This window comes from Suricata suricatta, unplaced genomic scaffold, assembly GCF_006229205.1.
Source record: "Suricata suricatta isolate VVHF042 unplaced genomic scaffold, meerkat_22Aug2017_6uvM2_HiC HiC_scaffold_79, whole genome shotgun sequence".
NCBI lineage: Eukaryota > Metazoa > Chordata > Mammalia > Carnivora > Herpestidae > Suricata > Suricata suricatta.
The window spans coordinates 1-11061 of NW_021915222.1; the positions used below are offsets into that span (position 1 = coordinate 1).

At 53.9% G+C, this 11061-nt stretch overlaps 1 long non-coding RNA gene across 1 annotated transcript in view; it reads right to left on the bottom strand.

The window, feature by feature from the left end:
* Positions 1-1820: 1820 nt before the first annotated feature.
* Positions 1821-11061, bottom strand: part of LOC115285317 — an 11010-nt gene continuing 1769 nt past the window's right edge. The window contains exons 2-4 of the long non-coding RNA XR_003905480.1: positions 10284-10412; positions 8926-9320; positions 1821-4070 (exon numbers count right to left, since the gene is read on the bottom strand). This is a non-coding gene — a long non-coding RNA (uncharacterized LOC115285317). The remainder of the gene's footprint in view (positions 4071-8925; positions 9321-10283; positions 10413-11061) is intronic.

Below are 11061 nucleotides of genomic sequence, written 5' to 3' on the forward strand. Positions count from 1 at the left end.
TTATATGTCCCTGGGAACTTCTTGCACAGATCCTTAAGGGGACATGTGTGCAGTTAGGTTTCATAGAAGCATGGTCTGCGCTGGTAGGAAGCAGTCTGCCTGTCTACCGTGCACAGACAGTGGAGTGCGCGGGCTCACCACAGACACCATGCTGCAGGCACAAGTGCCACACTCAGGTGTGATGGAGCAGTGGATCTTCAGAATAGGGAACTGAGTAGAAAAACAACATTTATATAATTGTAAATCTATGTATACAAAATGACATTTTGTAAGAACGTATTTTAAAAGATATGTGTTGAATACATCTGCGTGCTGGCCTCCAGGGGGCCAAGAGAATGGGAGTGAGGGACAGAGATAGTAAGGAATTGAAAGAAAAGAGAGAATACTTGCTAGGGTCAGCAGCCAGGTCTGAGAGCCCTGGGTGAACCAGGGGACCCACATTGCCCCCGGAGATCTTGCCCTGTGTGTGTCCTTGCCTCTGTGCCCAGAGAAGGCCTGCGTCTGCAGGGCTCTGGCCCCAAATGCTACCAGAGCGTCTGAGCCCCCAGGGTTCTCCAGCGGGCACAGTGCGGGAACTGAAGCCAAGGCCAGGGGCCATAATGGTCAGGGAGGGCTTCTGGGACATATGGGGGAGGGGGAGGGCAGAGAGCAGAGATGGGGGAACTCAAGAGGGGAAAGCAGATGGGTGAGCCAGCTCTGGCCACTGGGGACCCTCCTTCCCAGATTCTCGCCCTCGGACCAGTAGTTTGCTGGTAGACGCTCTTTCACACAGGAGGCACTCAGCTGAAGGACTCTCACGGGGGACTCTCTGGACAAAAGGAGCACAGCTTCAGGAGGGACAGAGGTATCCCCCGTGGCGAGGCCTTCCTCCAACCCCAGAAATAGTCTATTCTGGCCACAGAGCTGAAAGCATGAGCCAGGGGAGGGGGAGGTGAAGCCTAGGCGGCCGGACCGAGAGGGTGGAGCTAACCAGGACCACCCTGGGAGGTTATTTCAGGCACATTTTCTGTGGCCCCAGGGGTGAGAGCAGCACCCAGAAGCAAGGAACACAGGGCGGACCGTATGATGAACTTTCCCACAGGGCCGTCCAACAGGGCTCAGGGAGATAGTGAGCCCTCCACCACGAAGGTGTGCAAATGGAGAGGAGCTGTGTCAGATGGGGCCTTGGAACACGCTGTCCCCATCTCAGAGACCTTGCCTCATCCTGGATGCTGGTGTCCGCGAGGACATCTGTCTCCTGAGTACCTCCTGTTGTGTCCATCCCGTGGGTTGTGCCAGACGCCAGTCGCAGGAGATGGCCTGTGCCAGCTCCCATTTGAAGAGTAAATATTAGTCTTTTCAAGTGCTGCCTGTTCTCTGTCACTTGGCAACACTGAGGACACTGAACTGGGGTGGGCAGGGTTGGAGGGGGACCTCTTGGTCCCCAGACCCAGATGGCGTCCATGGGCCTAGGTCACTGTTGCAATGGAGGGCCCAAGAAACAAGCCTCCCCCACGTGTGGGCCGGCATCCATCTGGGTCACTCGGGAAGCAGTGAGCACCGCGGCCCCGAGCTGGGCGGGGAGATCTGGGCCCCCCGGGCACGCTCTCCGCACACTATCAGGCTGCTACATGGTTTCCAACCCTCAGGTTATCGGGACAGGGGAAGGACTTGCTCCTATTCCACCGTTACCCTTTGGGGAGACTTCCTGTGCCCTTCCTAAGTAACAGAGCACTCCTTTACTCTAGCCCCTCACCCTGCCTTCTTCCTTCTATCATTTTCCTCATTTAGAACATTTTTTGTGAACATCAATAGTTTATTTTTATATTTTATTAGTGGAGTAGAGCTGACATACAATGTTAGCTTTGGGGTACAACATAGTGATTTTACAATTCTGTACATTACTCACCACGATAAACGTCATCACTATCTGTCGCCGCCCATTATCACAATATTATTGACTGTGTTCCCTGTGCTGTCCTTTTCAGCCTCCTGTAATTTTCCCGTTTAGGGATTGGACTCCTCCATTAGAAGGGCAGCTCTCTGGGGCAGGGCCTCTGCCTTGGTCACTCCCTGCACACGGTAAGTGCTCGGTGACTCTTTGCTGAATGAGTATTATGGCGTTGATACTTTGAAAATACAAAATCAATGTAATTCTCATTTCCTAACCCCTGACCTGAAACTGCATTCCTCTGAAGCCACTCCACCATTATGATCCAGAGGACGGTGGATGGATGGCATCTCAGGAAACCGGAAGGGACGATGGAGGGGGAGGGCCGAAAGCCCATCTTAAGCTGGTGAACAAGACAGAGAAGGGGAAGAATCTCTCAGACGTATCCTGGCCTCATCCTCTGGGATGAATCTTGAGGGGGGGAAGAACCCTAAAAAGTGAAAACAGAGAGGGCACGTGTCCCATTCTGCATTTGGAACCAGTCTCCAAGGCTGCCTGTGCCTCTTAGGTGGCCCTCCTGGGTAAAAACGGTAGATGGGTGCATTTGATGGCAAGGAGGTTGTAGTGGCCACCACCAAGTGTCTCTTGGCTCCCCGAGACCTGGCAGGGATCCAAAGGCTCTTGCATGCTCCACAGGGTATGAGGGAGATGGCTGAGTTAGAGCCGGTGGTCCTGGCGTGTGGCACTGCCATGGCTAACGCAGAGGTGAGGGTAGCTTACACCCAGGACTGGGTAGAAGCATGGTGGAGGGGCCACCATGAGCCAAGGTCAGGCTGGATCTGCCAGAGCAGGCTCTGGGGCCCCAGCCGAGAGACCAGGTTGTGAATACCTCGGCCACAGTGGGTGTCCATGAAGAGAGTACCCTTGAAGAGAGGGTAGCACAGAGGCCTTTGTGCAAGGCTCCTCTTCTCTGCCCGAAAGAAGCCACTGGTACTGGACTTGCTGCCTTGGATCTTATTTGGCCTACTTTTTCCAGCTCCTACAGGAATAACCTGTTCCCCACCTCAGCGATCACTTTCTGCCCAGAGATCCTCTGAAGCCATGGTGAGGGACACCTGCAGGAACCCACCTGACAACTCATGCATGGACAGATGATGGCGTTGACATGGGCAGAGCTTGAGCGGTAGATGGTGGGAGCCAGCAGCTAACACTGTCCTGACCCTCCTGCTTCTCAGAGGGTCCCAGTAGCAACACAGGTGACCAGCTCAATGACTCACCACCATTTTGGCTTTTCCTGTTCCCCAGTTTCACACTTCTCTGTCCCCAATTCCTATTACTCGATCACAGACTCTTATCTTAAGCTCGTTTTCTGGTGACACGGGCTACAAGGCCACCTGAGCCTCTGTGCTAGAACTGACCTATTGGTGCCCAGCATCCCTGTCTGCCCCTTCCATATTCCCATGTGTTTCAGGGGCTGAAGACTACCTTTCCCAGCACCCCCTTGCTGGATGCAACCTAGGCTCCACCAGAGGGAAGCACCGCGGGGAAGAGCTGGAAGTAGAAGGAGGCAGAGGCCATTGTTCCTGCAGTGTGGTGGCTGCTGACTGGGATCTTGCAGGGAGGAGTTTTCATGGCAGCAGGGCACTGTGTCCCTTCCATTTTCTTGTCACCATTTAATGGATGTGCAACTAGGATGCTGACAAGAATTTCCTGCAAGGTGGCAGCTGGGCTAGTGTGACCTACCACAGGGCAGAAGCGTACCCTCACCTCCATGCCTCCAGACCTCTCTACATTTAATTCCCTATGTTGAGTAGCTTTCTGCACAAAATACCTAGAGTGTTTTCTATTTCCTGCACTTATCCTTGACTGATTGGGCTTCCTCACCTCTACCATAGAACTATACCACCAGGCTCAGATGGGAGGAGGTTGAAAAGCCACATATTTACCCAAAGAAACATCCATTCCCCCCTCTTCTTCTTTATTAGATCAACTTTCCTTCTAGAAGTTGTAGCCAGAGCTTGGGGATGTGACCTGATCCTGGCCTTGGAGCCTGAGGAAAGTGTACATGTGTTCTGGCATGGTTTATTTTTCTGATAAATGCAGACACAGAGGAAACATTCTTTCTGCCACTGGATGGAGTTCTGTGAGAACACGAGGCCTGGGGTCGTGACAGCCATCCTGCAATCATGAGGGGATGAGTCTGTGGGTGAAAGTCAACATACTGAGAATGGCAGACGGGACAGATAGAAAATACTAGGTTGAGCCACAGCATTAATGCTGGAGCTGCCTACCTTGACGAGGCATCACCCAGGTGGGACCCTTTCTCTCTGAACCACATTGAGGCCGGTTCAGAACGCTTCTGTTTCTTCCATGCTGACATGCTGAAACTCAGGGATACTGGGACTTCTAAGAGCTGGGCTGGGACCAGGGGAAGGCAAGCAAGGCATTCGCCTCAGATGCAAATTTTAAGGAGGTGGCAAAAAAAAAAACAAACCCCTCAGTATTCAGAAGAAACAATAGTTTAATGTAGTATTTCAAAAAGTCAAAGCTAATATAAAAAATACACAATGAACAAAATGCCACAATTTTTATAAAGAGACTAAAGGACTAGTGTCTCCTGCCAGGTCTGCTCTGCTTGTGTTTCCGCTCAGGGCCCTCTTGCTGAGTCTCACCTATGACAATCCATACAGTGCAGTGGGGCCAATGGCCAGGCTCTGCCAATGACTCTAAGCAAGTCCCTTCCCTTCTCTGGACCCTGGTTACCCCATCTGTCCCGTCTGGAGGCTGGGGCATTGCCAGGCTGGGGCATTGCCATGATGGTCTCCTGACCGGTCTTCCTCATCCCCACGGCCTGCTGAGGTTACTGTCCCTCTCTTTGGGAGGCTGGGTCTCCTGGGCCATTGACTCCTGGCTATTAAGATCTCCACCATCCCCTGCCTGATCAGGGTGTTTAGTGACTGCCAGCTGTGGCTCTGGCCCCCTCCCTTGGGAGAGATCAGAGCAGTTCCTGTTCCCACACAGGTGGAGCTGGGAGGAGGCAAGGCCATTGCTCAGGAAAATAGGCCCTGGGCAAGTGGGGGGAACAGAGGGGCTGACTCTGACTCCTTGTCCTGCCGGGCCCAGCACTGCCACATGGAGGTGCCTGCAGATATGGACTCCCTGTGCCCCCTGCCCCGTGGGGGCTGCCCAGGCCTCCTCACCCTTGCCTGGGCCTTTTTGCTTTCGATCCTGATTTCAGTAGCCTTGGGGCTTTCCCCAGATATCACCAAAGACATTACATTCAGCATGTCCCCAACCAGGTCACCATTTCCACAAACCCTCTCCTCTTCCTCCTCCCTCACCTGGATGATGGACTGGACTTGCCCCTGAGGTCCTTCTGAGCAAACAGGGTGGCCAGCCCCAAGTCCATTTCATCCCCTTGGCCTCATTTAAGAAGCTTCCACTGGGATTTTGTAGCTAAAGGCCCACCCCAGGCACCTGCTGACTTGGATATGAGTGTCCCTGGCACCCATCATGCTCTTAGTCCTTGGAGACAACCTGATGTCTCTTCACCTGGGAAACGGCTCCCTAATCATTCATCCAGCACACTGACCACCCTCCTTGTTCAGCCTGTGCCCCAGAGGCGCAGGTACTATACACATGGTGGGCTCTGCCGTCGAATTGATGGGGGCCCTCTGCACCAGGATGGGGGGGGGCTCCTTGCTCCTTTTTCCAGGAGGTACCCACCTGAGTTCACTGGACTTTGCCCTCAGGAACTGCGGTCAGGGCTCAGTCAAGGAACAGGGCCTAGTCTGTGCCCCAGAGGCTCAACTCCACAGCTGGGACTGGGGCAGGAATCACTGTGTGCCACAGAAGTCAGGGGACTGGGTCTAAGGACCAGGCTCTGGGTTTCCCTGATCCTAGGCTGTCCCTGGGGTTGCCAGTCCTGTCACTACATCTTCCCTCTTGTATTTCACTCTAAAATGGAGCTGAGGAAAGGGGCCTGAACCCTGTGATGTTTGGGGCCTGAAGGCCAGCCTTTGTGAAGTCTTTGAGGTACCCAGCAGGTGGCGCTAGAGACGAGCTGGATTGGCCTGACAAGTGCCTTGCAAGGCAGGAGAGGGGCCAGGGAGGTTGCAGGGAAGAAGGTGCGCAGGAGAAATTCTGCTCATGGTCACCCCACTTTGCAGGCAGCTTGGGATGGCTGCCCATGGCTTCTGCTTGCCCGAGACAGTATTTCAGCTTCTCTGCTCATGAATGCCTGACGCTGCACGTTCCACCCACTCTCGGGGCAGGACCTCACCAGTGTTCTCCCTTCTGCTGGATTTCTCCATGTTTGCCTCTCTTGCCACCGTCCTGGCTGATAAATCCAGTCTCCCCTGGGCTTTCTCCTTTACTCTGAAGCTATGCCTCACTAACGGGGGGTTTCGGCCGTTGTGGTAGATGGGTCTAGCTTGGTCTGGTGGTCCCTCCTGGCCTTCCCATAGCTCAGGCAGCCTGTGGGATCACTGATTTGGAATGCGAGATGCTGCCCTTTCCTCAACCAATGCCCCGCTTCTTGGATCTGTTGACTCCTCCCATTTGTTTTCCCTCCTCCCCTTACCCTCTTCCACCAGCCTGAGCTCATCCCTCAGTTCCAGAGAACTGTTCCCTGTTCTCTCACAGCCTCCATCCTCTGTGCGTCCTTTGGCCCCCAGTCTGCTTGGGGATCTCCCTCCCATTGCCGTCCTCCCTGAGCCCAGAGGACACAGCTGGTGGCAGGGGGCTCTGGGCAGCCCCTTCCTCATTAGCTACTCACACCTTAGCCAGGAGCTAAACCTAGCCATCCATCAGGTGGAAAAACTGAGGCCCAGAGATATAGGGAACTGCTCAAGATCTATGACGACATCTGAATTTGAATCGGGACTAGTAGGGCTGGGTCTTCTGGATCTTCCTGGTAGACAACATCTCTGGAACCAGTTTAGAGAGGGACTGAGCTGGGGAGGTGGGGAGGGAAATCAGAGAGAGAGGGAGTGACATGGCCCAGTTGGGGGAGAGGAGCATGGCCTGCCTGGTCCCTATTTCTAATCTCCTGTGCTTTGGGAGACTCTCAGGGAAGAGTAGAACAAGTTCCAGGTGACCCAAGTGCCCACGCCCAGCTCTCCACACCCCATCAGTGGTCACCACCATTGGCCTGGGCAGAGGAAGAGTCTGTGAGTGCTTAGAATCTCCAGCAGGCCAGAGCATGTCTGAAAACAAAGCTAGGGACATTCCCTCCTCTGTCCTACAGCTGACCATGCACAGGGCAGGTGTGGCATGCGACTCTAGATGGAGTTGGCCACAGCCAGACCTGCTGTGCCACTAATCCAAGGGTATGTGCCTAGGGCTGCCCCTGGGTTCACGGTTACTCTGATGCAAGCCTGATGACCCCTGACTCAGGCCCCCACAGAATGATGGGTTGGTTGGGGTTGTCATTTGGTGATGGGTTCTGGGATGGTACAGAGTAGGACAAAGCTTTGAAGGAGACTTGTAAGTGGATCTGAGGCTTTGCCAGCCTAGTCTAGTTGCTTTTTGCCAGTTGGCATCCCTCTCCCGCTCCCAAACAAGACAACCCCCCTGCAGGTTGCAGGAAGTGGAAGCTAAGGGGTCAGGCAATTCCTTTGGAGACCTCTCTTGCTAACTGATATATATCATCGACTTTGCACTGCCTGTGTCTAAACCATTGCATTAGTCGTATTGGCTCTGTCACTCATTTTGGTGACATTTGTTCTGTCCTCTATCTCTTTTTAGCTGAACCCTGGGCAGTTCAGCATGGTCAGCCCCATGCACTCCTGTCTGCAGGAATCACTGTGGCCCGCAAAATGCTCCCACTTAACCATGTCTGGGACTGCAGGCAGCTGGGACAGCTGTTTTGTACTGATCTAAGAATAGAACTGCCTCCTCCTGGCTGGATTTAGAAGGTCAGGGGACACGATGAACACCACGTACAATAGGTCAGGAAACCGAGTCTCACAGAGAGGTACCTCACCTTGTAACACAGACAGGGCTTGATCTCAGAACTATTGGATGAGAAACCAAAGGCACCAATTCTTAACTGCTGCTTTTTATATATTGTAACAAGCTTCATCCTCTTAGTTATGTGTATCACCAATAATATTATTGCCACCATCCCTGCAGCCCCATTCCCACCAGAGCCACACTGGAGTGTGGCTGAGAAGCCCTCGAGCCCATATATCGTCTGGACAGGAGCCATCCTGTGTCGACCCTGCACCCTCTGGTCACATGGCTTCCCGGCCACGCTCCGGCCAGAAGACCCCCTCAGGACTGCAAACAGGCTGTGCAGCAATACATGTTGGGTTGAATTGGCTTGGTTTCCCTGGTGATGTTCCCTCGTGACCTAAAATGGGGACCAGCTCTCCACTTATGGCCATTTCCCCCCATTCAGAGGAGGGGAGGTCGCAAGCATCACTGAAGTCAGCTGTCATCACCCGCTGGCTTGGGATGGGAATCCTGTACTTCCAGGTGAGAAGCAGAGTTCTAAAGGCCTTCATCCCAGGTCTCACTGAGTAGTGTCCGGACCGTTCCAGCCACCCTGGGACCACTCCACTTCAGCGGGGACCACGCAGATACCTGTGCCCCCAAACAAACTCCCAGTAAAACTACACCTGCCTGTGGCAGAGCAACTCCTGCGCCCGGAGGAGCTGGCTGCTCAGAGGACAATGCTGGGGGCAGCAGCTGCATCTCGGGAGAGATGCTTTAATGCTAATAATGCTTAACTCGAAGGAACTTGACGAAAACAGTGCAACTTAAAGCTCTGTTGAGGTGGTGGTGGTGGCAGCGGGTGACCTTTAGGGGCAAGATCTCTGTGTCCTCAGCATCAGCCACCCTTCCACATTCATTATCCAGGAATGGGCCACTGCCTACCTTGGCCGGAGCCTGAGAGCTACCAGCTCCAACCCAGGTGAGAACATGTGTGTCTCTTGCCCCTGATGGGTAGACGAGCACTCTTCTGGGAGGAGTCTGATGCCTGAGCTCTACTGCACATCTTCCCAGCTGGGAGCATCATTCCCACCCCCACCCCCCCTCTTCCCGCTTACCGAGAAGCGGCTCCCGCATCTGTGTGCACTACTCTCCTCAGGAAAGTGCAAGGGCAGAGTTCTTCAGAGGCATCCAGACAGTGGCCTGGGGGTCAGGGCAGCCTCTGAGCTGGTGTCACCTGGGCAGACCTCGGTCCCTGATGCAGCCCGAAGTGGGAGGTGCATCCAGGAGCAGCCAATGGGGGCCCATGAGCTCCAGGCGGCCAGACCAGGTAGACTTCGGCCTGGAAGCTGGAGGAACAGTGTGCGCCCGGGCGGACGCAGGGCAGAATGGAAGCCCGTGTGCTGCACATGGCCCCGTTGCTGTCTCTTGAGTGGTGCTGGGATTTGGGGTCCGAGCCCAAGAAGCCCTGCAGGTGCCAGCACGGCCACTTCTGCTGCAACTGCGCCTGCACCTGGGAAAAGGGAGGTATTTGAACCTGCCCCTAGTAAGCCTCCTCCAAGGCTGACTGGGTTGCTCTGGCTTTAGGGTGCCAAGTCAGCCAGTTAGGTCCTCTTGGGGAGTCTAAATTGAGAGACCTGGATGCTACCTTGGCGAGTGCACTAGGGACTGGGGTCAAATCAAGGCCTTGGAGAAGGTGTAGGGGAGGAGGTTGGAGGCAGAGACAGTATCAGAGAATGCAGTCCGGGGAGGGAGAGGGGTGCTGCCATTCTTCTGATCGTTGCCCTCCAGCTCAATGGAGCTCATCTGAGTGGATGCATTTCTGTGCTTTGTAACCAGGGCTCCACAGTAACATAGCCTCCACTGGCTTCCCACCCTCCTTGCTCTTATCCCCACTACTGGACACAGCCACTTAACCAAACAAATATGCACACAAATCACAGGTGTGTGTGTGTGTGTGTGTGTGTGTGTGTGTGTGTGTGTGTCTTAAGCAGATTCGAAGTCAGCAGGTCTTGGGGGCAGAGGGCAGAAATCACCATTTCTAACAAGGTCCTAGCTCACAAGATTTAACCCATCCTTGCTCTGCACATATCCCATTCGTGTTTCTGGACCTTGAAACCGGAGTGCTGTCACCTGGTCCCCAAGGTCTGGGAGGGGCTTACCTTGCCTTTGAGGAAGCAGTACAGGATGGCCACCACAAAACCCTGGGGAGGAAGGGGCTAGGGGAGGGGAGGTAAACAGATTCCAGGAGACCCCAACCCCTGTACCACCCCTGGCCCATGTTCCTATGTTCCCCTGATTAACCAGAGGGCTAAGAATACAGTAGGTGCTTAATCAGGACTTATCACAGTGGTGGGGGGGTGGTGGTGGTGGTGGTGGTGGTGGTGGATGGAATCTAGGGTCAAGGGGCCAAGACACCAGGGTGAATTCCCTTAAAGCCCAGAGGAGAACACAGCCTTTGGTTGATGGATCATACCTGGAAAGACCCCATGATGAGCTCAAAGATCATTTTCACCTCAGCTGTAATGTTGTCAGGAAAGAAGGCGAACATGATGTAGTGCACTCCAAACGGGAGGTCAGCAGAAGAGTAGACTTGGCTAGCCTCCTGGGGACAAGGGAAGGACAGACAGTGGGTATAGGAGGTAGGGATGATGACCCGGGTGTGAGGATGGGCTGCTGGCTCCCAGAAGTATTATGTGCCCATGTGTTCCTGTTCCAAATCTGCAGTGCCTCTACCCTCATCCCTCCCCCCTCCCGCCACCTCTGGGTCTCCTAGCCTAAAGGGAAGCATGAAGGGGAAGGCAACCCTCTTTTCTCACCCTTCTGGAGGAGGGACCATAAAGGAGGCCAGTGCTGAACCCCGAGGATGAGACATAGTACTTCAGGCTCTGTAGCAGCCAAGGGAGACCCACTCTTAGCTAACAGGAGATTCTGGTTCCCCCTCTCCTGGTCTCTAATCTTTACAGTGGGGTAAATGTATGCTCAACATGATCAAATTATGGAAATGGGGTCCACAGGGAACTCAGACCTGTTTTGGGTGTTACAGAGTGCAGTGTATCTGCGAGAGACTAATTCTCTACTAGGAATGAGGGCATTTGGGAAGGAAGATTTTATAATTGGGGTCTGCCCACATGTGCCCAAGGCCACTTGGGAGAATGCTAGACACTCCAGTTTAGTACAGCTCTGTCTTTGGCTTCTTTGCTGTCCACTTCTCTAGAAGTTGCCACCTTTTCTAAGATTGCATCCTTCCCTCC